A 25,279-nucleotide genomic window follows, 5' to 3' on the forward strand; every position below is an offset into this window, starting at 1 on the left:
AGGACCCGGGGTGTGTGTGGCAGGGTGCACTAGACACAGCCAGGCCCAGACTTCTGCTCTTTTCCAGGTCGGGCGAGGGTGGCGGGGATCCAGGGATCTGTCATTACGCTTCTGCGATAAACACATGACAAAAAGTAGAAAAATTAAAAAAAAAAATTAATGGGTGAAAGAAAAAAGCACCTCCTCCTTTTTTATCCGTGCTTGCTTTTCAAAAGTTTGCAGAAAAGAGGGCTTCTGCCCAGGTTGGTTCCACTGGGGCTCGAACCCAGGACCTTCTGCGTGTAAAGCAGACGTGATAACCACTACACTATGGAACCCTCGCGCGGGACACCCTCCACATTAGTTTATTCATAGTGTCACATGAGAACCAGCGCCTCCGCTGAAACCCCGCCCCCCCGCCGTAGCTCCGCCCCCGCGGCGGCCCCGCGCCGCCTGCGAGATTTGGTGTTCGCGGCCGGGTCCCGGGCTCCCGCTCTGGCGTCTGGACTGCTTGCTCTCTTTTGCCTCCCGGAGTCGCCGCCCCTGCGACCCAGGCAAAGCCCGGGCGCGGGTTCCCCACCCGGCGAGAGTGCCACCCCACGAGTCACCCCTCCCCAAACTTTGCCGCAGCCGGAGCGTCCGCGAGGTCGGCCCGGCGGGCGGAAGCGGACAGTGCCCCGGGCGCGCGGCGCCTTCTGGCAGCTTCCCTCAGCCCGTGAGGGACCTGTCCTCCCCCCACTTTCCCCACCAGCACATGAGCCGTTTCCGGCCGCGTCGGAGGCCTTGAGTCCGGAGCAGGGCGCCCAGGAGCACCACATGGAGCCAAAGATTCAGGCAGCGCGGGGTTTGGGGGTGGTCTGGCGGAGTCTTTTTATATTGACCATTATTTTGCCAAGGTTGGAAAAGGCGTCTGTCTGTTGGCCTCTTGCCTGAGGCTATAGGCTTTTAATGCTCCCCTGCCTTTTCCCACAGCATCTCTCCCCTCCCGAAGCCCCGGAGGGACTAAAAACTACAGGGCTTTTATTTGATCTTATTTGTCTGGGGGTGGGGGAGGGGTGGGGGATCCGTTGACGACGCGCGGCCCCTTTAGGGCTGGGAGGGATGAAGCCAGACCGGCCGCAAGATTTGAGGGGCCCAATGCAAAATGAAAATAACAGGTTCCTTGATCCTGTTATTAATTCTAAAACGACAACTGCAGAGCATTGAACCCTGCGCAGGCCTGTGAGAGTGCAGGTCGGTCCTAGCCCATGAACCTGCCCCTGTGCTTCCAAGACTGTGGTCCCAAGAAGGTGCTGGAACCCTCCATAAAGAAGGGTGCCTGTAGGATCTCATTTCTTGGTTTTCATTGTCGGTGCCATTTGCCCTCCCCATTTGCCCTCCCCAGTGCTTCTGGATGGATCTTCATTACTATCCTAGGATTTTCGGTGCTGGCCCTTCCCAAGCTTGAGAACCCATTTAAAACCATTTGGGAGGCCTCTTGAAGTGCTGAGCTGGACATGGCTGAAGGCTGCGGCTGTCCTTTTCCCTGGCGTCTTCCTTTGAGGCTGACAGAATGATGGAGAAATAATACCCATTCAGCCAACTCCTGCCTTCCTGGGAAGGTCCCTGGGAGAAACAGGTGGGTGGAAGGCACACTGATCTGGGGGTGGTGATCCGGGATCTAGTGCTGCCTTGGCTACTCACTAGCTGTGTATTTTTTATTTTTATTTTTGTCTTTTTAGGGCCGCATCCGCAGCATATGGAGGTTCCCAGGCTAGGGGCTGAATCGGAGCTGCAGCTGCCGGCCTCCACCACAGCCACAGCCACACCAGATCCAAGCTGCGTCTGTGACCCACACCACGGCTCATGGCAACACCAGATCCTTAACTCACTGAGCGAGGCCAGGAATGGAACCCGCAACCTCGTGGTTTCTAGTTGGATTCGTTTCCGCTGCGCCACTCGGGAACTCCTAGCTGTGTATTCTTGGACTGACCGTTCACCTCCCAAACCTCCATATGCCCTGTTGTGAAATGCATGGGTTGGCCTAGACACCCCTACTCTCCCCTCTGAATTAACTCTGCTTTCCAGGTTGGGAAAATGGAGGCACGTACCTGCCGTGTAAGTTCTCCATGGAGACAGAGGCAGGCCGGCTTGGGTTCTTTATTTAGTACCAGGCTTCCTCTATCCTGGTTAGCGCCCAGTAATATTCATCATGGGACCCTTGCAGGATGCCTTTTTCGTTAATGCGTTTCAAGAGGCCTCTTGAGCACTGATGCTTGAGCCAGGAGATGACCATGAGTGGATAGTCAGCCGCTAAAGGAGGAATTCATGAAAGCTCCATGTTTCCCGCTAGTCCCTGAGCCGTCATGACTCCAGGGATGCCCACTTGTCAGGATGTTTCAGTTGTTCCTAAACTCTTGTCAGTTCAGAGCAAGGGCCCGAAATGACACTCACCTGTTGTGTTTTGGTTTGTCTTTCGGGAATGCGTTGCCCTTCCTCCGGCTTTCTGTTTGCCCTCGCTCTAAGGGGAGGGTCCCGCGCATCCCCCTCCAGGTAGAAAAGAGGCTGGTGCACCTCTGACAAGGAGGGAGACTTTTGTTGTCGTCCCCCCCCCCCCCGCCCGCCCGCTGCCTTCAAGGGGTCTTCACGCTCTCCGTTGTTAGCAAAGTGCAATCTAGTTGAAAGAGCACTTTTGCATACATTCCTACGAAGTAGCCGTGGTAAGAAGTATCACCATCTCCGTTTTCCAGCTGAAGACGTCGAGGCTGAAGAGTTCGAATGCCCTGCCGAGTGAGACGAGTCCGCTGGTGAGTGGCAGAGCTGGGCTCCCACCCAGTTTTCTGATACCGAAGTGATTTAGGGGCGGCCCTTGTCCATCAGGGCTACATGCTTTTCCCACAAGCGTGCCACTGGTCTCTTGTAGCATCTCCTATGCATGCCAGTGGGGAAATGGATACCTTTCTTGTCTTTTATCATTTTTAAACGGAATCCTCCAAAGGGGGAACCGGCAGCCTGACAGAAATCCCTGCTGATGACTTTCACCTTGATCCCAGCAGCTTCGTGGGTAGAGCCGCAGCTGGCCACCGTTTCGCCTCTCGCTTGGGTCTGGTCATCCAGATTCGTGAGGCCTGTCGCCCCCAGGTCGGCACATAATCATCTGATCAACTCCTAGACAGATGGGTTTAAAAAGTAGCAGATAAAGGAGCTCCCGTCGCAGCGCAGTGGAAACGAATCTGATTATGGAACCATGAGGTTGTGGGTTCGGTCCCTGGCCCCGCTCAGTGGGTTAAAGATCCGGCGTTGCCGTGAGCTGTGTGGTGTAGGTCGCAGACTCGGCTCGGATCTGGCTGTGGCGCAGCAACATCTCTGATTCGACCCCTAGCCTGCGAACCTCCATATGTGCGAGTGCAGCCCTAAAAAGGCAAAAAAAAGAGCAAATAAAGACTAGAAGTCACTTCAAACTTTTTGAGTCCTCTGATTTCTCAGATGTTTAGTGTGGCTTCCCCCAGCGTTTGGCTTCACTGGTGGAGAGTAACTCAACCAGAGAAACCGCAGCCCCACACACTGAGCTGACTTGCTAGGAAGCTCAGTGGACCTGATTTCACTTACAGACGATTATACTCTGTCTTTTAGTGCGTATTCAGGAATTCATTAAGGAAAGCGAATGGTTATCTTAGTGCGGCAGAGTTCACCTTATTTCTCCCCTTCTACAGCTCGTCAGAATGTTTGAAACTAGCCTGTCGGAAGGGGTATTTGCTCCTTTTTTCCTACCACCTTTTCGTAGTCACTCACATCCCCTGTCTTCTTAGCCAATTCAAGTTCTGTGGTCATTTTTATCCCTCCTTTGCCTCTTTGTTGCTTGTACTTGTTGATATAAATCAGGCTGTTAAATCTATTTCTCTCTCTACTGCGCCCCAGGTAGAACACGCATCCAGGCCTACTGGTTTCACGTTAGATTCCTGACTAAGTGCCTCGTGTGAGTTTGTTTTTTTTTTGCCTTTTCTAGGGCCATACCTGTGGCATATGGAGGTTCCCAGGCTAGGGGTTCAATTGGAGCTACAGCCGCCAGCCTACACCACAGCCACAGCAACATGAGATCCGACTGTGTCTGCTACCCACACCACAGTTCACGGCAACGCCAGATCCTCAACCCACTGAGCGAGGCCCAGAATCGAACCCGCATCTTCACGGTTCCCAGTCGGATTCACTAACCACTGAAGCACGACGGGAACTCCTTGTGTGAGTTCTTAATGTGGCCCAGAATTGTGTCTCCTTTTCCTGTCCATTCATTTTCCATCAGCCCTAAAGGACAGCTTCATGTCTTCTCTCCCTAAACTTTCTGTACCTCCTTCCGCACCCTAACGTACAGCTGATGACCTTGTTTCCTTATTTGAGCCAAAGAAGTGGAAGCAATCTGAAGAGAATTTCTGCAGGTACCCCCCGCCCCATCTGCTCACCTCCCTGCATCTGGCCCTCCTAGATCTAGACCAGGGCCCTGCCTTCTCCACCACAGCCCTGTTGACATTCGGGCCTGGGGAACTCGTTGTCCTGGGGGGCTCTCCTGCATATTGTGAGATGTTTCACAGGGTGCGTGGCTTTTACTCACCATTCCCCGAGTTGGGACAACCCTACGTGTTCCCAGATGTGGGGGATGAGCAACCCTGGGGGCTCTTTGGCAATGTCTGGCCATGCTTTGTGCTGTCCTGGTGGGCGGGGGGATGCGTGTGCTGCTGGCCTCTGGTGTGTAGACATAGGGATGCAGTGGAACATTCTGCAGTGCACAGAACAGCCGCCCACAACAAAAAATAACTGGGTCCCATGTGTCAGCAGTGCCCTGGTTGAGAATTCCTGCCCCAGATGACTTGTCTGTGTTCCTGGCGAAACCCAGCTCTCTACCCCCACTCGCCTACCCAAGGAAAGCGCTCCCGCTTTCTCCTGCATCATCACTGACCTTCTCTGTTGGATCATTGCCATCAGCAAACGAACATGCTGTTACTTTTCTCATCATTAAAAGTTATCTCTTGGAGTTCCCGTCGTGGCTTGGTGGTTAATGAATCCGACTAGGAACCATGAGGTTGCAGGTTCGATCCCTGGCCTCGCTCAGTGGGTTAAGGAGCCGGCATTGCTGTGGCTGTGGTGTAGGCCGGCGGCCACAGCTCCAGTTGGACCCCTAGCCTGGGAGTCTCCATATGCCGCGGGAGCGGCCCAAGAAATGGCAAAAAGACCAAAAAAAAAAGAAAAAAGTGATTTCTTAATCTCATTCCCCTCTCTTGACTATTCCCATTCCCTTGCTCTCTGTTACAGCAGAACTCTTACAGCGGCGCCCTCTCCACCCTCCCCTCCCAGCTTTTAGGATATCGCTCTCTCTTGACTTGTGTCCGACCTCAGCGGTCGCCCCTTCTCCACCAGCTCTGCTGGATGGCATCTCTTTGGCCTCTACCCCGGCCGTGCCACGGGTCTCAGCTCGTAGACGTCTCTACTCCTTCTCACCGCTCTGGTGACCTCATTCAATCTGATGGCTTTAATTACGGTCTGTAACATAGAGGACCTCCACATCTCTAGCTCCCAAGCGCCAAATCTACCTACTAGACATCTTCTCTTAATGTCTAATAGGTGTCTCCGGCCTATTATGTCTGTATCTAAACTCTCCATCCCGGCTCCTTCTCCATTCTGTCTTCCTTATTTTCTTATCTCAGATCGGGGCAATTTCCTTTTCAGTTATTTAGGCTATTTGTTATTTAGAAAAAAATGGGAGACATCATACTTGTCTCTTCCCTCACCCCTGCTCCAGATCTAATCTCGAGAGCCAGTCCTACTGGCTACACTCTCTCTTTAGAAACTAATCACTTTGTACCATCTCCCCGGCTTCCGTTCTCATCAAAGCCGCCAGCCCCTTTTGTCTGGATCATTGCCAAGAACCTCATAGCCTGGCCTCCCAGCTTCTGCCCTTTTCTCCCTACAGACTGTTCTCCGCACAGTAGCCAGAGTGATCCTTTTAAAACCTAAGTTAGAGTGAGTCACTTCTCTGCTTGAAACCCTTCAGTAGCTCCCCACCTTAACTAGGATGAAAGCCAAAGCCTTGCAGTGGCTGCTGCAAGGCCCTACATGATCTGATCTCCCATTTATTATAGCTCTGATCATATATCCTGTTACACTGCCTTTATAAGACTACACTTTCCTCCTTGCCGTTCTTCACAGTAGGCCTCTTCTGCCTCAGGGCCTTTGCACCTGCTGTTCGCGCAGCCTTTAGTGCTCTTTCCCTAGGACACCCCATTGCTTGCGCTCTCACTTCGCTCAGATATTTTCCCAAATATCTTCTGAGCGAGGCCTTTCCTGACTGCCCTATTTAAAATGGCTCTTTTCCTGGAGTTCCCATTGTGGCTCAGTGGAAACGAATCTGACTAGCATCCATGAGGATGCGGGTTCAATCCCTGGCCTTGCTTAGTGGGTTAAGGATCTGGCGTTGCTGTGGCTGTGGTGTGGGCCAGCGGCTACAGTTCTGATTCAACCCCTGGCCTGGGAACCTCCATATCCCCCTGTCCTGCTTTATTTTTCTCTATAGCACTTATCACCGTCGAGTTTTTTAGATACTTACTAATTTCTCAAGTAGAATGAATGTTTCACGAGGGCACGGATTTGCTTTTCTTTACTGCTGTATTCCACAGAACCTAAGTAGTGCCTAGTACATTGTGAGTGCTCAAAAAACAGGTCTTGAGTGCCTCTGTTTCAGCGTCGAGGATAACTCAAGCCAGGTCAGTCCGTCCCAGTCAGAGCTAATCCTGGGGCTTTTGCGTGAATCCCCAAGAAGAGACATTGCCTTTTCTACCCTGGACTCAGTGTGAGATGATCCAGAGGCCAGAGACTCTCCTGCCATCTTACTATTGCATTGTGTCAGATGGGCTCTCAGTTGCCTACAGCAGCACGTTCTTGTTGAAAATATTTACTGCTCTTGCCCAAGTAGGATTTTGGCACCATTGCCCCACTGATAGGCTTGACTGGGTGACTGGCTGTCACCAGTCGCATGTGGGCAGAGGTGACATGCATCCCTTCCAAGCCCAGGTGTGAAGAGCCAGCTCGTGATGCGCTGCTCTGATGGTTCCCCTTTGCTATGAGAATGGCAACACCCCAGAGAGAGGTTGGCCTGAATCTTAGAGGGAAGACCACGTGTTCTAGAACTGCAGGCAACCTGCGCAAGAGCAGGAGTGAAAAAGAAACCTTGATAAGCGTGAACCCCTAAGATGTGGGGTATACCATCACCTAAGCTGATGCCACAGTCCTACTAGTTTAAGAAGAAAATGAGTTTATTAAAGGCTATTCGGTGGCCCACAGGCTCTCTGAGAAGGCCTTGGGGACACCAATGGTGTCTCAATCTCACTGCATTAGCAGAGGTGCCTGCCTGCTGCTGCCCCTTCTGAGTACAGAGGAAGCAGCACAAGCCAGTGGTGGGGCCCGGAGTCTCTGTCACTGCTGTTTCTGCAGACTGGGCCCTTCTGCCCTTAACTTTGGCGGGAAATGGCTTTCATAACCCTTGACTCTGCATGGAGCCCTTTTCTAAACTCAGGTCTCTGGCAGAGTGCAGCCTGGATACCTGTGCTCCGGCTCTGAGAGAGTCTGAAAAAGCAAATGGCTTGTTTCTCCTTGGAGGAGTCAAATGTGGGGAACTGGCCAGACACAGGGAGGATGTTGAGAAGTCAGTGTGGGTGACCACAAAGCCTGAAAGACATCCGCTGCCTGCCCGAAGCCTGAGGACAGAGCCAGCAGTGAGGGCTTGGAGCTGAGAAACGAGGCGCCCAGCTGCGAGCATTTAAGGCCTCAACCAAGTCGGGCCGGAAGCATACTCGCTGCCTCTTCAGCCCTTTGAAGGGCGCCTTTCCAGTGTTGCTTCAGCCCACTGGCGTCGGATTGACCGATGCTTGCAGCAGAAGGAGTCCTGATGACTCAGGTCTACAGTGGATGGGCATCAGCACAGTGGCTGGCAGTGCTTCCTTGGCGCAGACGCTTGGAAGTTTGGGTTGCCCTCGGTTCCCAGGAAATGAGGAAAGAGGCTGATGGGCATAGGAATCGCCGCTTCTGGCCGGTCAGGGTTTTGGTTTTGTGGCCTCCTGGGCAGCCCTCGGTTCTCAGAGGCAGCAGGGCGCTCATTCCCATGTAGCGCAGCAAGCGGGACGGGGGCAGTTAGAGCGTGGGCAACGCGTCTGCGGCAGGTGCTGCTCGGTGCTTACGCAATGTCCACTCTTCTTTTTGTCGATAATAAAAATAAGAATAGGTGTTCCCGTCTCGGCGCAGAGGAACCAAATCCCACTAGGAACCATGAGGTTGTGGGTTTGATCCCTGGCCTTGCTCAGTGGGTCAAGGATCCGGCGTTGCCGTGAGCTGTGGTGTAGGTCACAGACATGGCTTGGACCTGGCATTGCTGTGGCTGTGGTGTAGGCCGGTGGCTATAGCTCCGATTCGACCCCTAGCCTGGGAATCTCCATATGCCGTGGGTACATTAAAAAAAAAAAAAAGAATAAACCTTCGAATAATGCTTCTTCTGTAGTAGAGACTATTCCAACTCTTTACTCATATGAACTCTTAGAATCCTCACAAGAACCCTGTGAAAAAGCAACTGTTACTGTGCTTAGTTTACAGATGAGAAAACGGAGGCACAGAATACTTAGGTAACTTGACTGAGTCGCACAGCTAGTAAATAAAGGAGCAGGGTTTTACACACAGGCCATCTGGCTCCATAGGCTGTATTTCGCCTCTGTCCTGCACGTGTCCAGCGAAAACAGATTGATTTCCCAGATTCCCTTACAAAGACGGGGTGACACGGTTCTGGCCAATGAGATGTATGGAAGTAGGTGGGCTTCCAAAACCATTTCTTTAAGAGGAAGTAGACTCCAAATGCCCCATTTTGCCCTTAGTGCTTCACTTTCTCCTCAGAACGCAAATGTGATGCTGGAGGAAGAGCAACTATTTTGTGACCATGAGTTGACAGTGACAGTGAAGAAAGCCATATGTCTTAGCAGAAAGAAGGCTTAGGTCCCAGCCTCAGATTTCCTGCTTCCAGATTCCTTGTCACATTGTGAAAAGTGAAATTCCTTTTTTTTTTTTTTTTGGTCTTTCCAGGGCCGCACTCGAGGCATATGGAGGTTCCCAGGCTAGGGGTCGAATCAGAGCTGTAGCCGCCGGCCTACACCACAGCCACAGCAGTGTGGGATCCGAGCCTCATCTGCGACCTACACCACAGCTCATGGCAACGCCGGATCCCTAACCCACTGAGGGAGACCAGGGATCGAACCCGCCACCTCATGGTTCCTAATCGGATTCGTTAACCACTGCGCCACGACGGGAACTCCGAAAAGTGAAATTCCTAATTTTTTTAAATTAATAATTTTTACTACTAATACACCAAAGATATCCTCCTTTTTGGGCCACGCCCATGGCATGTGGAAGTTCCCAGGCCAGGGATCAAACCCGTGCCACTGCAGTGACCTGAGCCCCAGCAGTGATGATTCCAGATCCTTAACACTAGGCAGGGAACTCCCTAACATCCCTAATTTTTAATGGCCCTGTTCAGCGGTAGTTTTAGTTATATGAGGGAAAATACAATCTGTACTGATTAAATATTTCCACATTTCTCACCCTTAGTCACCTCCTATGTACCGTTTTGACAGTGTCTTTCATCTGCCTACCGGCTACGGAGGGACTGCCCCTCAGTGTCACAGCCCCGTAATTGTTTACTGTCACGTGCCCGCAGTATGTCTAAGAGCACAGTGTTGGGTCGTGTGGGAGTTTTCTTTCTCTTTTTTTTTCAAGTGTATGACATGGCCCCATCTTAAAGCGTTTGAAGTACCCTAATTAACCCAAAGGACTAATTTGTTCCAAGATGTTAATGGATGATAATGGCTTGCTGTGGTTTTCCTAACTTGGGATGAATTTTAATTAGACCCTGGTCTTTCCTCTTAAGGAAGAAACTCAAAAGAGGAGAAGGCAGAGGGGGGCAGGATGACATGCAAAAGCCTGTCTCCTAGGAAAGGTGGCCTCGTGTGGGGCTCCTCGCAACACCTGCTCTAGCTCATCCACAGAATCCCCTGAGGCACAGTCAGTGCGCTTAGACTGGATAGATAGCCACTCACGAGAGGAACAGATCCACTGCAAAGACTTCCTCTCACCCTCCCCTCCCTTATTTGTGTGTCTTGCGATGCCTCCGGTTTCCAGCGTCACTCCCCTGGGACTGTAACTGCGCAGAGAACAATTCGGCTACTCCCCACTCCTACAGAACCCACTTAAAAGGGAGTGTCTGACGGCAGATCCAGCCAGTGCTAATTGATGATGGAAGTGAGCTTGGCTCCTCCCTCTGTGTCCCCAAAACTTACTGTCTTTAGATTTCCAAGTGGATTCAGCTGTGCACACAATGGGACTTGCTGCTGAGCTGTTTGTCGTCGTCTGATGGAAGATGTCGAGGGAGGCGGAGATGTTAAACAAACATCCTCTTTTGTGTTTTTATTAGCGAGTTTAAGTATTTGTGATTTTTTGGGGACACCATTCGGGTATAGTATGAAGGCTATATGTATAATAATAAAACCAAAACCAATTAGTAGGTTGTTTAACTCAGTTAGAGGCTGTCTGCAGGCTAGCAGCTTTCCTCTGCTAAATCCTGTTAAAATGCAGTGGGTTCTATTTTGTGCAGAATGAGCAGGCTGCCATGACAACTGTCTGTGAATATTATTTCAATATTAGTCATAGGTTTCCAGTGTCTGCCTCTGGGTCCAACGTTCATTCTAAAACCCAGATGCACTTCTGTTCTTAAAGGAGATCTCCTGGACATGTTTACCAAAAACAAAATCAAAATTGTTTCGACCGGCTGGGTTTTTTTCTTTTGGAAGAGAAATTCGAATGACTTCCCGTACTTGGCAGATTGTAGATTTTGTGGCTGTTCTTTTCTTTGGGAAAGGGGATGTGGATGTCACTTTATACTGCGCTTCCCTATAGATTTGATTAAATGGGTTGAAGAGGAGCCCTGAGATCACTCCTCCTGCCTGTCTTTAGCTGTGTGCCCACCCGAACACTTCCTTTTGCTGGGGCAGAGGATGGGCCCGCTGCCTTGTCTTGTGTTAGGTGCCCATCCCGGGCAGTCACTGTTGCTTGGGGAGTGGGCTCATGCTAACTGGCTTAAGCCAGTCAAGGCTTACACTTAGAGTGGGGGTGGGGGTGTCAGTCCCATGCAAACCACAGGCTTAGAATGGGGAGAGGGTTGATCTTAAAAAGGAAAACTGGGAACTACTGCAGGGGATCCAGGGGAATGCTTGCTGGCCATGTGCTTAGGTAGCAGAATGCTGGGCAAATAATAACATTCACTGATTACTAGCTCTAAGCCAGGTACCACTGAGGCTGCTTTACAAGTGTATTGGTTAGAGAATGTGTTTGGCAGCGTGTGATAAGGTAAATGAAACAACAGGGACTTCACACAGAGGGGTTGGCTTTTATCTCATGTGAATTTTTTTTTTCTTTTTAGGGCCGCACCGGCGGCATATGGGATTTCCCAGGCTAGGGGTCAGATCAGAGCTGCAGCTGCCAGCCTACACCACAGCCACAGCAACACAGGATCTGAGTCATGTCTACAACCCACAGCTCACAGCAACGCTGGATCCTTAACTGAGTGAGTCCAGGGATCGAACCTGTGTCCTCATGGATACCAGTCAGGTTTGTAACCTCTGAGCCACAACGGGAACTCCCTCATGTGATATTAGCTCAAGAAAGAAGCACCTTGACAACATCCTTGTCTCAGGCCCATCCTTCCTCCTTTCTGCATTCTCAGCTTGAGCCTGTCTTCTCTGTGCTGCTCTTCCTCCTGGCATTGTGTCCTGGTTCCAGGCAGAATGGGGGAAGGGTAGAAAGGAAAGGGCTCATGACAGCCAAGTCTTGTCTTTTTTTATCAGGAAAATGGCTTTTCTGGGAGCCTCAGCCAGTAGATTTCTGCTTATATCTCATTGGCCAGAACAGAGTCACGTGAGCACCTCTGCTTGCAAGGGACCCTAGCAAATCAAGTTTTGTTGGCTGAGCCCATTGCAGCCTAGGACGGAACTGGGACTTGATTGGTGAGGACGAATGAGAAAATGGATATTGGCTAGGCTCGCATCCCTGGCTGCCACAATATGTTAGGAACCCATTTATTCCTTACATGAAGCCAGTGTGGGTGGCGCTATTACTATCCCAGTTTTTAACAGGCACCGAGAGGTTATGTAATTTTCCCAGGCTCACACACAGCTGGGAAGTAGTGGCGCTGGAAAATTACTCCAAGCCATCTGACTCTAGACCTGAATCATCTGATGCTCTCAGACACATCCTGACCCACAGGCCAGCCCACATTGCTTCCCCAGGGTGTGTGTCCACTCAGGAAATAGAGGCCTCTCCTAGAAATGGTTGCTAATATGTTTAGCACTTTATGAAGAATTTACCACTTACATTATTCCATTTAGATAGTATCATCTCCATTGTAAAAATGAGAACAAGAGGCTCAGAGAAGTAGTAAAAGTTGCCTAAGGGGTTCACCTTCTAAGTGGCAGAGCTGATATTTCCTCAGAATTAGAAGAACTTACTCCTGGTCCCCTTTCCTAATCCTCCTGTTCTTCCACGCACAGTGACTTCATTTTTAAGTTTTAAAAATGACAGTAATTTGGAGGTCCCGTCGTGGCACAGTGGTTAACGAATCCACTAGGAACCATGAGGCTGCAGGTTCGATCCCTGGCCCCGGCGTTGCCGTGAGCTGTGGTGTAGGTCGCAGACGCGGCTCGGATCCCTAGTTCCGTGAGCTGTGGTGTAGGCCGGCAGCTACAGCTCCGATTCGACCCCCTAGGCTGGGAACCTCCATATGCCACGGGAGCAGCCCTAGAAAAGGCAGAAAGACAAAAAAAAAAAAAAAAAAAAAAGACAGTGATTTGCTCCAGGCCCTATATGAACTTCACAGCCTTCTCGGGAAAAACAGTGCAGGGGGATCTGGGATCTCTTGCGCTCTCGTTTTCCTCATGGCCTTTTCGTATAGCTGCGCCAACGGGAGCGTGATGTCTCCGCAGGGATTGCGTCCCGTAGACAGAGACCCAAGGGGGGGTTTGCAGATGTGAGAGTGTTCCTGACAAACAGCTCTCATCTACCTGTTCAAGCAAAAGCGTCCTTAAACACGGAAATGTCCTGTCCTGAGTTCCCTCAGGTTCAGATACATTACATTCCCTGGAAACGGTTTTGTAACACAGACTCACTGTACGAAGGGAGAAGCAGTCCACCTCGCTGGGGTACATGAGTGACGTTTTGCCGCAGTGCTGACACCTGGGTTGGCTTATGATTGTTGTTTCCCCCATTTTCGAAATCTCATCTCTCCAGACATTGGAAATCTCTAGCTCAGGGCATTGTTTATGTATCACAACATTCTCTTGTTCTGGTGATACTACTGAGTTGACCTTAAAAATCACAAAAGCACTGATGAAGGGTGTTTAACTTTAAAGGTCATGAAAGAATGGGTTGAAAAAGAGAGAGAGATTTAAACAAAAATCTTACTGTGTTGTAGAGAAGTGTCTCTTAAAGTATGCTTCGCCTCCATACCTACTCCATTGGCACCTCTGAGGGCTGAGCCCAGGAACCTGTGTTTTAACAAGCTTGCCAGGTGATCTGTAAGCACATTCGAGTTTGAGAAGCGCAGTTTAGAGGATTTTATGTAAAATGAGACTCACAGATTGTACCCTCTTTGGGATAATAGTGAAAACGCTAACTTCGGCTGTAGGAAACTAAGACTTTTATGAAACCCTAGATTCTCCTTTGAAAGTTTCCAAATCATAGACTCCGGTTATCTATGCCAGGTCATTGAGCCTGAATTCGTGTGTTAGACTCGACTCTGTTCCCCTCTGAGCACCTTCACCCAAGTAATCGGTATTTGTCTTTCTGATGCCATTTCAAAGGTTATCCTCAGGGAAGCCTTTGTATGACCTCCTGACTCACTCTCATAATACATGATTTTCTCCTTTGCAATTTCACATTTATTTTTAGGATTACTTGATGAGTGTTTATTTCCCCTATGAGGCTATAAACTTCATGAGGGAAAGGACCTTGTCGGTTCTGTTAACTGGTGTATCCCCCAGAGTCTAGATCAGTGCCTGGCACACTATAGACGCTCAGTAAATATTTGTTGATTAAATATATGAATAAGGAGTTCCCGTCATGGCGCAGTGGTTAACGAATCCGACTAGGAACCATGAGGTTGCGGGTTCGATCCCTGCCCTTGCTCAGTGGGTTAACGGTCCGGCGTTGCCGTGAGCTGTGGTGTAGGTTGCAGACTTGGCTCGGATCCCAAGTTGCTGTGGCTCTGGCATAGGCTGGTGGCTACAGCTCCGATTCGACCCCTAGCCTGGGAATTTCCTTGTGCCGCGGGAGTGGCCCAAAGAAATAGCAAAAAGACAAAAAAAAAAAAAAAAAAGACACAAAAAAAATATATGAATAAAAGCAAGACAAGGGTAAATATTCTTTTGTTTGTTTTGCTTTTTAGGGCCGCACCCACAGCATATGGAGGTTCCCAGGCTAGGGGTCTAATCAGAGCTGTAGCCACCGGCCTTCACCACAACCACAGCAACGCGGGACCCGAGCTGCATCTGTGACCTACACCACAGTTCACGGCAATGCTGGATCCTTAACCCACTGAGCGAGGCCAGGGATCGAACCAGCAACCTCAATGTTCCTAGTCGGATTCGTTAACCACTGAGCCACGATGGGAACTTCAAGGATAAATATTCTTAAAATTCTCTAAAAACTTTTTCAGAGGCTTTACTCCAAACTCTTATTAGTCATCTGAGGCGATACGACAAGTATTTTGAAGGCCATGGATCTTTCACAGGCCTTGCTGTAGCTAATAGTTTCAATATTCGTCCAAGAAACCAACTGTTCTTTGTCTTCTGTGCTCTGGAAAACAAAAATAGTCGACAGGGAGGCAGTGAATTGCAAAAAGAAAACTTGAAGAACCTGGAACTTGCCTTTTCCAGGAAGCAGGAAGTAGTTCTCTCATCTAGGTTGTGTTGTTCACATTCTCTTGGCAGGTCCTATCCTATCTGCCTCCATTATTGCGGGGTTGCCGAGAAACCTATTAAAGAATCATTCTAGAATCTACCTCTGGAAAGTTCTAGATGACGCCAGGGAATCCTCTCTAAGTAAGATCTAAGTGTGGCGATGGATTGTGTCCTGAGCCTGCAGGTCAGGCTGAAAGATTCAGCAGCCAACAAAGTGAAGATCTAGGAGTCTCTTTTTCTTGAACCTGTGTGGAACTGGTAAAGCTTAGAGGGAAGGGTAAGAACTCTTAAAGGAGCAGGTGAATGAGATGTGGCTCGGCACGGACCCATATGATTGAAAGTTACCCTCCTTCCTCTCTGTGTTTAGTTGTTTGGCCAACTCTGGTAGACTTAATGTTTTGTATATGGAGCTTGTCGCACTTTAGTAAATATTGTATCGGAGCTGTCTTTAGAGAGTGGAATTGGGTCACCTTCGTGTACTGGAAAGAGTACTGGCCACCAAGTTGTAGGACTGATGTTGGGGAGGCTACTTAACCTCTCAGGGCTTGGTTTCCTCTTCCATAACATGAAGGACCTTTCTGAACAAACCCGAAGGGCCAGAGTATCCTGCCACATCACAGGCTCAGCTGTTACACAGCTCTGGGCCAAGACTCTCATGATGATCTTACACGGGGACTCCGCCATCTGGGCCTAGTTCAGTTTTGCCCGATTTCCAGTGCTTTGATATGAGAGGGAGTTGCATAAATGTATATTCTTTGTTTTACTTTTGTCTTGGAATGGCAGATTAATAGCTCCTGCAGAAGGAAAAAAAAAAAAAAAGCAGCAGTAAGGAATTACCATTGTTCTGCCATTGACTCATGCTAGATGTCACACTGAGACGCATGCAAAACGCAGGCACATACAAGCTAAAGGAACAGATTGTGGCAATATTTAAAAATATCACAGCTCTGTAAATAAGAAGCAGTTCTGATAAGCTGATTTGGAATTCATGCAAAATACCCATAACTCTGAAAATCAGAATTGTACACTGCCAAGGTAAATTACTTCTGTGCAGTGAGTACAGATCCAGGTATGTTGGATTATGTGATAATACCTAGCTCCCTTGGTTTACAGATACTCCTCTCTCCTGGGCCTCTTCCTTTCCAGATTGTTCCTTTCTTAGTCTCCTTGGTTTGCTCTTTCCTCCTCATTCCCTTTAAATCTCTCTATTCCCCAGGCTTCTGATTTTGCCCCTCTTGCCTTCTGATTTTACAAGCTCTCCCTGCCTGTTTTATCTTCTCTAATCGCTTAGCTGTTACCAGGAACCCGGTGACCTCTTTAATCAGCATCTGCAGACCTGAGTTATCTTCTGGGCTTTAAACACGAGCTTATACTGCCTCGGGGACATTTTAACTCGTTATTTCTCTGCACCATAAACATGCTTGTCCCCTTCCCTTATGCCCTGTACCCAGCCTGGGACCTGCGGGGTTTATTACCTGAAAGGCTTTTGCATTTGGCCCCTCCTCTCCACCTCCACCGCCATGCTTTCAGCCAGCCTTTATCGGCCGTCTCCTGGATTCTTGCAAGAGCTTCCTTGTTGATCTTCCTAGGGCAGGCTCTTTCCTAGGTCATCACGCTGACCCCCAGAGTGAGCTTCTTCAAGTGTGAATCTAATCAGATTCCTCTCGGGCTCCCCCTCACTTGAACGGGGTCTGTAATCTGGCAGCTCACACAGGAATCTGTATAGTGTTTTGAGAAAATGAGAATTACTGCCTTTCATCGATTCCAAGATGCACATTTTTTTTTTTTTGCATTTTAGCACCTCTGAAAATGGAATATGGATTAAAATCAATGGCGTGTCATAGTTTGATGGGTGGCTTTTTTCTTTCTTATTGGTGCGTAACATAATGGTACACCTTGTAGTCAATGTTATCCTAAATTTGTAGAAAGTTACTCATTCTGACTTTCAAAAATAGGGAGTTTTACATAAAAATATGTCCAGCTTCTCTTGAAAAATTATACTGGGCAACACTGGGCCAACATTTCTGGATGGCAGCCTAAGAGGGAACTACCCGTAAGTAGCAGCTGCCTCATTTAGACAACGGCTCTCTAGAATGTCCCATCATTTCCACCCAGAGTGCTTTACTCATTTATGTTATCTACTCCAGCCCATGTAAGCATTTGAAATTGCAGTCCCTTCCCTGCTTAAAGTGTGAATTCTTTGCTATTATTAACAAAAACCATCAGGAGTTCCCATCGTGGCTCAGTGGAAATGAATCTGACTCGTATCCATGAGGACGCAGGTTCGATCCCTGGCCTCACTCAGTGGGTTAAGGATCTGTTGTTGCCTTGAGCTGCAGTGTAGGTCGCAGACAGGGCTCGGATCTGGCATTGCTGTGGCTGTGGTATGGGCGGCAGCTACAGCTCCGATTCCACCCCTAGCCTGGAAACCTCCATGTGCCGTGGATGCGGCCCTAAAAAGACAAAAACAAAAAAAACCAAGAATGATCACGGTTGGCACCAGCCTGCCTCCTCAGGTTCACCTCCCCACCCCCTGCTCTCCACAGCCTCTATCCAGTCTCAGGAAACATTACTCAAGTCTAACGCGCTCCTGCATTCCCTGGAATGCCCTCGTCCATCTCTGTATGGTCTAGGAAGCATTTCCCGACTCGCCCTGGCAGGGCTCGTATCCCTCTGGGCTCCAGCAACACACGGCCTGTCTCTGTATCTACACCTCCTCCTTTTGCTTTTCTAAATGCCCGCACCTGCGGCATGTGGCATTCCTGGGCCAGGGATTGAAGCCAAGCCGTAGCTGTGGCAACTCCGGATCCTTTAACCCACTGTGTTGCGCAGGGGATTGAACCTGCGCTTCTGCAGCAACCTGAGCCCCTGCAGTCAGATTTTTTTTAACCCACTGCACCACAACGGGAACTCTGGACACCTCCCTGTCTTGCCATCATTTGTGGACAGGCCCATGTCCCTCATTCCGCTGTGCGCCTGGGAAGGAAATGGATCGGAATGCTTTCATCTTTGTGTCACTGCCTCGTAGCTGGAGCTTGCTCAGTAAGTGTCTGTTAAGAAAAGGATGGATGGGGTACGTTTTCTCACTGGGATCTCTGTTTTTTGAATTTTGCCCATGGAGAGAGCACTGAGGGTGACGTCAGAGAGAAGGACAAGCGTCGTCCTTAGTGCTCTGAGTTTACAGTGGAAGATGCTGCTTCTGGCTGGGCTTTAGGAAGTGCCTTGGCAGTTAGCGTCAGCCCATGGGGACTTGAATATCTGCAGACCCAAAGGCGCTAAGCCAGAGCCAGCTCTGAAGTTTGCTTTTGTTTTGTTTTAAAATTAATTAATTAAGGGAGTTCCCCTCATGGTGCAGCGGAAACGAATCCGGCTAGGAGCCATGAGGTTTTGGGTTCGATCCCCGGCCTTGCTCAGTGGGTTAAAGATCCAGCGTTGCCGTGAGCTGTGGTGTAGGTCGCAGATGTGGCTTGGATCTGGCGTTGCTGTGGCTGTGGTGTAGACTGGAGGCTACAGCTCCGATGAGACCGCTAGCCTGGGAACCTCCACATGCCGCGGGTGTGTCCCTAAAAGGACAAAAGACAAGAAAAGATTAATTAATGTTTTGGCTGTGCCCACGGCATGGGATCAGATCTGAGCCATAGCAGTGACAACGCCTAGTCCTTAACCACTAGGCCGCCAGGGAATGCCTGAAGTTTTTAAAAACATTTATTTTAAATTAGAGTAAAACCGATTTCTTGTCGTACAGTTCTGTGAGTTTTGACCTGCGGGTAGGTTGATGTAAGCACCACCACAATCGGGGTACAGACCATCGCCTCCAAATTCCCTTTTGCTGGTCCGTTGTAGTCACACCCTCCCTCACCCCCTAAACCATGGCAGCCACTAATCGGTTCTCCGTAACGACCGACCGACCGTTTTGTCTTTTGGAGGATATCCTTTAAGTATACTCAGCGGTTTAAGCCCGCCTTCTTTCACCAAGTGTAATGCTTTTGAGATTCCTCCAGGTTGTATGTATCAAAAGTTTGTTCCCTTTTACTGGTGAGTAGTGTTCTACTGCATGGAAATAGTTTGTGTATCCATTCCCCCTTCCAAGGACATTTGGGGTGTTTTCACTATTTGCCCATATGATCCTATGTACAGGTTTTGGTTTGAATATAAGCTTTCATTTCTTCAGCGTAAACCTCCTGGGGTAGGATTGCTGTGATACGAAAGTGTATGTGCAACTTTCTAAGAAACTACCAAACGTTTTCAGAGTGGCTGTACCATTTTGCATTCCTGCCCCCCCCCCCCAGCAAAGTCTACGAGCTCTAGTTGCTCCACATCCTGGCCAGCATCGCATATTGTTAGAACTTGTGAAAAATCTAGTAGGTGTGCAGTGTTGTTTCACTGTGCTTTTGATTTGAATTTCTGCTTCCTTGAATCCATTCTGGGGAGCAAGAGGGGGAAAAATGGTCACCTCACCACAGCGTGGTGGTGCTTCCAACTCTGATCTTCTTCAATATGCCCTCTGCTGTTTACTTTCCAGAGTCCTGTGTTAGTTATTTATTGCTGTGTCACTAATTACCAAAAAACTTAGAGGCTTAAAGTGCACATTTATGATCTTACAGCTTCTGTGGGTCCCGAACCCGGGCATGGCTTATGTGGGCCCTCTCTCTCAGGATCTCCCACAAGCTGCTGTAATCAAGGCGTTGGCTGGGCTGCAGTCATCTTAAGGCTTAACTGAGGAAGGATCTGCTTCCAAGCTCACATGATTGTTGGCAAGATTCAGTTTCTCCAGGACTGTTTGACTCAGGGCTTCAATTCCTTGCTGGCTTTTAGCCAGGGACATGCCGCAGTCCCGTACCACGTGGGCCTCTGCAGCATGGCAGCTTGCTCCAGCAAAAGCACGCAAGTGGCGAAGGCAGTGGAGAGAGTCTGGTAGCAAGACAGAAAGTCATGATCTTTCATAACCCAACACATTTGCCATGTTCTGTTGATGAGAAGTTAGTCATTAGTCCGGCCTCACACTGAAAGGGAGGGATTACACAAAGGCATGAACACCAGGAGGCCGGGATCACTGGGGGTCGCCTTGGAATTTGCCACAGTCTTCAAATAGCTGCTCCATGGAGCCTGTCCCTGTTTAATAGCTTCACTCCATTAGATAGAGTGGAGTGCTGTCCTTATTCTGTTTTAATTTCTGTGAAGCTTTTTCATTTGATTTGTGAACATTCAAGATTAATTTAAGGAAGTTGGCTCTCTCTCCCCCCCCCCGCCCCCCGCTTTTTACGGCTGCACCTGCAGCATGTGGAAGTTCCCTGGCCAGGGGTCGAATTGGAGCTGTCGGTGTGGCCTGCACCACAGCCACGGCAACACTGGATCCGAGCCACATCTGTAACGTCTGCCGCAGCTTGCAGCAATGCTGGATCCTTGACTTACTGAGCGAGGCCAGGAATCAAACCCGCATCTTCACAGAGACAATGCCGGTTCCTTAACCCACTGAGCCACAGTGTGAACTCCAGGTTTTTGTTGTGTTTTGTTTTTAACTCAAGCTATCTAGGACAAAGCTAGGGATAGATTAAGCAGTGGTCAAAATTCTGATATCTACTAATCTTCTGTTTATTAAATCACAACCATGGAAAGCTCAACTTTCGTACCTAAGATGGAGCCTTTTCAATGATGAATTTATAAACTTCAAAACGTGACGGCTATTTCAGCCTGTCATTGTGGCTGCTGACCAAGTGACCTTAACAGACAAGTCTATCTGTCCAGCGCTGGCCTTTATGAATTTATTTCACCTGCTAGTGACTTATAATCCATTTTTGATTTATTTTAATGATTTTCTAATAACTTGCCAAATCTGGCTTTTCTTGTCTCCTACTTAATATGGTTTTTCAATACCCAGAACTCACCCCTGGAAGTGTGCTTGATCCTTTCTCTTTATTAAAATGCTGAAACTACTTAGTATTCCTACTCTCTCTTCAAAAGGAAGCAAACTCTTTAAATCAAGGTTCTTCAAATGTTTCTGATCATGAGCCTCTCACAGTAGAAGCTTTTTGAGAATGGATCTCTGATACCGTTATATCTGTTTATTTACAACGAATTCTACCGAACTCATACATCATGTACATTATCAAACGTACATGAAAATAGGAAATTCAAAAAGAATAATAGTTAAAAATATGCGTTCTAATATTTTGCTTTCTGTTGTCCAGCAGACCTTCTGTGCATTTGCTGTGGGACAGGTACCTCAGTTTGGAGACTACTCGGGGCTAGGAAGCTGGGATTGGGTGTGATTGCTCACCGCTGGCTCTGAAATGGAGCAGGACCCTGTGGGACCTCCCGGGTACAAATCCTTTCTGTTTCTAGTTTGTAGGAAATAGACTTCATTCAGCCTCCTTCATCTTCCCTGAGTTCCAAAGGGCAGATTTAAATAGTCAGTCACTAATCACGGAAAGGAGGGAATGCAAAAACAAAGGAGTAGGAGTTCCCGTCGCGGCACAGCAGAAACGAATCCGACTAGGAACCATGAGGGTGCAAGTTTGACCCCTGGTCTCCCTCCGTGGGTTAAGGATCTGGCGTTGCCGTGAGCTTGTGGCATAGGTCATGGACGCGGCTCGGACCCCACGTGGCTGTGGCTGTGGTGTAGGCTGGCAACTGCAGCTCCCATTGGACCCCTAGCCTGGGAACCTCCATGTGCTGTGGGTGCAGCCCTAAAAAACAAACAAACCAACAATAAAACAAAAGCAAAGGAGTAGCGGTTACGAAACAGTAGTGCAGCAGGCACCTGGTTCCTTGTCAAGGAGCAGACCTCGCGGTACCTTTGAGTTCTTCCGCAGGCACTGAGGCCCCTACCTCGGTGGAGGAAGGGAACTTTAGGCTGAGCACAAGCTTCCCGTACCCCATCCTCTTACCTCACCACCAACCAGTCAGAAGAAAGTCAGCTCACTGTGGACGATAACGAACTCTCTGACTCCCCTCCCCAAATGATTCTCCCTTTAGAAACTTTCACAGCTGAGCAGGATTTTCCGAGTTGGCTTTGGGACACTAGTCCGCCTTCTCCCCAGGTTGCTGGCCTCCTGAAGTAAAGCAGCCTTTCCTTTCTAACTACCACTCAGATGATGTGGATCACAGGGCAAGAGTCAGGTTTGGAGGCTTGCTTAGGGCTGGGTGTATTGGCTTTTGAGTGGCCAGCAGCTGAACCTGAGTTTGGTGACAGCCCTGGCACCGGGGCTAGCCAGAGGGCTGGCTGCGAGTTGCCAGAGCTGGGAGGCCAGCCCCGTCCGAGCTCCCCCCTTTGGTGCCTACAGGGACTGAGGTCGCAGGGGCCCTGAGTGGGCAGGCACCCAAAGTACTCAGCACCAAATAGATGTGCACACATCATTTTTTCTCTGTCTATTCCCAAGTCCAGCTGCTTTGCCTAGATTCTAGCACATCCCCCAGTGTGTATCATGACCAGTAATGGGAGCTGCTGCCCGTTAGGATGACTTTCTTGGTAGAAACTGGACCTGTGGCCAGCTCCGGGAAGCTTGTGAAGTAGGAGCGGCTGGCCTGTCGTACCCATTCTGCCTCTCGTGAGGTCACCAGGCTTCTCTGTTCCCCTCCGTCTTTGCATAGTTTGCTACTACCATAGACTAACCAAGTGTCCTGGTTCGGGTTCCCTCAGAAGCTGACCCGAAGACAAGCATTTGAGAGCAGCTTTATTTGGAAGGCGAATGCAAACCCAGGAGAATTGGGAAGGGAAGGAGAGACCACTAAGACAGCGAAGCAAGAGTAGGTCCAGCCTGCAGAAGTGGAGAGGCTGGAGTTCCCGTCATGGCGCAGTGGTTAACGAATCCGACTAGGAACCATGAGGTTGCGGGTTCGGTCCCTGCCCTTGCTCAGTGGGTTAACGATCCGGTGTTGCCGTGAGCTGTGGTGTAGGTTGCAGACGCGGCGGCTCGGATCCCGCGTTGCTGTGGCTCTGGCGTAGGCCGGTGGCTACAGCTCCGATTCAACCCCTAGGTTCAGCATATGGGAACCTCCATATGCTGCGGGAGCGGCCCAAGAAATAACAACAACAAAAAAAGATAAAAAGACAAAAAAAAAAAAAAAAAGAAGTGGAGAGGCTGCCATTTTTCTTTTTTTCCCTTTTTTTTAGGGCCTCACCCATAGCACATGGAAGTTCCCAAGCTAGGGGTCTAACAGAGCTGTAGCCGCTGGCCTACAGCACAGCCACAGCAAAGCAGGATCCAAGCTGTGTCTTCGACCTACACCGAAGCTCATGGCAACGCCAGATCCTTAACCCTCTGAACGGGACCAGGGATCGAACCTGCGTCCTCGTGGACACTAGTTGGGTTCGTTACTGCTGATCCACAAGGGGACCTCTGGGAGGCTGCCATTTTTCAATCAGTAGATTTCGATGAACGCTTTTCTCTCTCTGCTTGTAAGTAATTGCATTACAATTAGGAACTCAGTTCATTTTGATTTTTGTTTCACATTCTTTCCTGTTTCACATTCTTGTTAAGTTACACCTTTTTTTCTCCCTCATCTCTTTGCTTCTTGTGAACGCCTACCTTCTGGTCGTGCAATTGTCAGGTCTCAGCCAGGGCATCGCTTCTAGAAAGGCTTGCCTCATCCCCCTTTCTGTGCCCCCTATCTGTCCTGTTAGAGATTTTGTCATTCTGTATTGCTTTTTCATTTATTCATGTAATCGGTATCTGTTACGTGCCTGCCACTGTTTTATGTTCCTGGAGCTTCTATTCCAAACGGGGAGACAGTTTTTAAATTTGTAATTTTATCTTAATTTCTTATTTACCTACGTGTTTGCCTCACCCGGTCGTAACCATTTAGTTCGCTACTTATGTCCCTGTCCCTCCGCACAGTGCCCGCCACATAGAGGGTGCTCATTAAAAATGTGTTGCATTGTGAAGTTTCCTGGTGGCCTAACAGGTTAAGGATCTGCTGTTGTCACTGCTGTGGTACAGGTTCTATCCCTGGTCTCGGAACTTCCACAAGCTGCAAGTGTGGCCAAAAAAAAAAAAAAGTGTTGAATTGGATAGAAGAGCACAGTGCATCTTGGTTAAGAATGATTTGGTGTTTCTGTGGCCTTTTCCAAGGGGGAAATTGAGCTGTCACCTTTCCTATTGACTCTTCTCATGCGATGATGTGCCCATGGAGAGAGAAATCGACCCACCTGGTCTGTGAGGGGTATAAGTCTCTTAATGAGTGAATTTAGAACTGTGAATGTTATTTTGTCCTTTTTTTTTTCAGACTTGGAGAACACATCCCTGCCTAGCAAGAAGAAAGCCAGAGAGCATCTGCAAAGAGGCGGAAAGCTTCATTTTGTGAACACAAAAGGTGCTGACTGAAGCAGTTTAGTGTAATGATTCTTAGTGGAGGTTCTGGAGTCGAGGTGCTTGAGTTCACATCACAGCTCTGCCACTCATTTGCTTTTTGACTTTGGGCTCTAGTTCCTCATGTGCAAGTAGGAATAATAATAACATATAGCTCATCGGATGGTGTGTGGATTAAATGAGATTAACACGTGTGAAATTAAGGGGTGCCTAGAGCATGGCAAGTGCTCAATGTATGTTATCATCGCAGTTTATTCCCATACATCGTGGCTGGTTCATTTAACATGGCAGGCTGGCCACAGGACTCATCGTGGTGCTCAAAGCAACATTTTAGCGTTCTTCATACAGTGGAACAATATGGCGAGGTTCTTGATTTTAAGCAAATCTAAATTTTATGCAAATCCCGTAAAGGGCACAGCCAATCCAGTTCGTGGTGCAGAGACTGGTTATTCAAATAACCACCTAAATCATGAGTTCTTTCCCTCCTTTCGTTTCTTTCTGTGATTAAAGAAATACGGAGTACTTACTAGCACTCAGAATAGGCATTGACTCAGTGGTGGAAATATTATGCTTCGTTGTTTGGATGTGTGTGGTATAGGTATTAGGACTAGAATTAGGATTGAGGCTACTAGGGCTAGTACGCCTCCTAGTTTATTAGGGATTGAGCGTAGAATTGCGTAGGCGAACAGGAAGTATCATTCTGGTTTGACATGAGGTGGTGTATTTAGTGGGTTTGCTGGAGTGTAGTTGTCGGGGTGAACTCTTTTCCCTTCTTCTAGGTTCGTTGGGTGGTGTGATAATTAAATTGATGTGACGGATTAACCGGAGAAAAACAAATTTCATTTTGTACCTACGGGGTCCCATAAAGATGGGATGACTCCAAAGGCAGCCAGGTAATTGAAGCCTGTGTAACATCCCGAGCTGAGGAAAGGGGCTCGGGGTCGGGGGTCCAGAGGAAAGGAAGGCTGTTTGCAGGAAGGC

General features: G+C 48.9%; 1 protein-coding gene and 1 non-coding gene across 4 annotated transcripts in view; one reads left to right on the forward strand and one right to left on the reverse strand.

Annotated features, from left to right (window-relative positions):
* On the reverse strand, window positions 245-317 carry TRNAV-UAC. Its single transcript has one exon. It is a non-coding gene; the product is annotated as a tRNA-Val (tRNA).
* PPEF1 (protein phosphatase with EF-hand domain 1) overlaps window positions 434-25,279 on the forward strand; it is a 140,186-nt gene continuing 115,340 nt past the window's right edge. For 2 of the 3 annotated variants that reach the window (XM_021080644.1, XM_021080646.1), the window contains exons 1-4: window positions 434-813; window positions 1,364-1,597; window positions 2,709-2,765; window positions 24,216-24,302. The gene's annotated coding sequence lies outside the window, so the exon portion shown is untranslated. The remainder of the gene's footprint in view (window positions 814-1,363; window positions 1,598-2,708; window positions 2,766-24,215; window positions 24,303-25,279) is intronic. The other variant, XM_021080645.1, reaches the window with a different exon arrangement.

This window comes from Sus scrofa, chromosome X (genome assembly GCF_000003025.6).
Source record: "Sus scrofa isolate TJ Tabasco breed Duroc chromosome X, Sscrofa11.1, whole genome shotgun sequence".
NCBI classification, from domain to species: Eukaryota; Metazoa; Chordata; class Mammalia; order Artiodactyla; family Suidae; genus Sus; species Sus scrofa.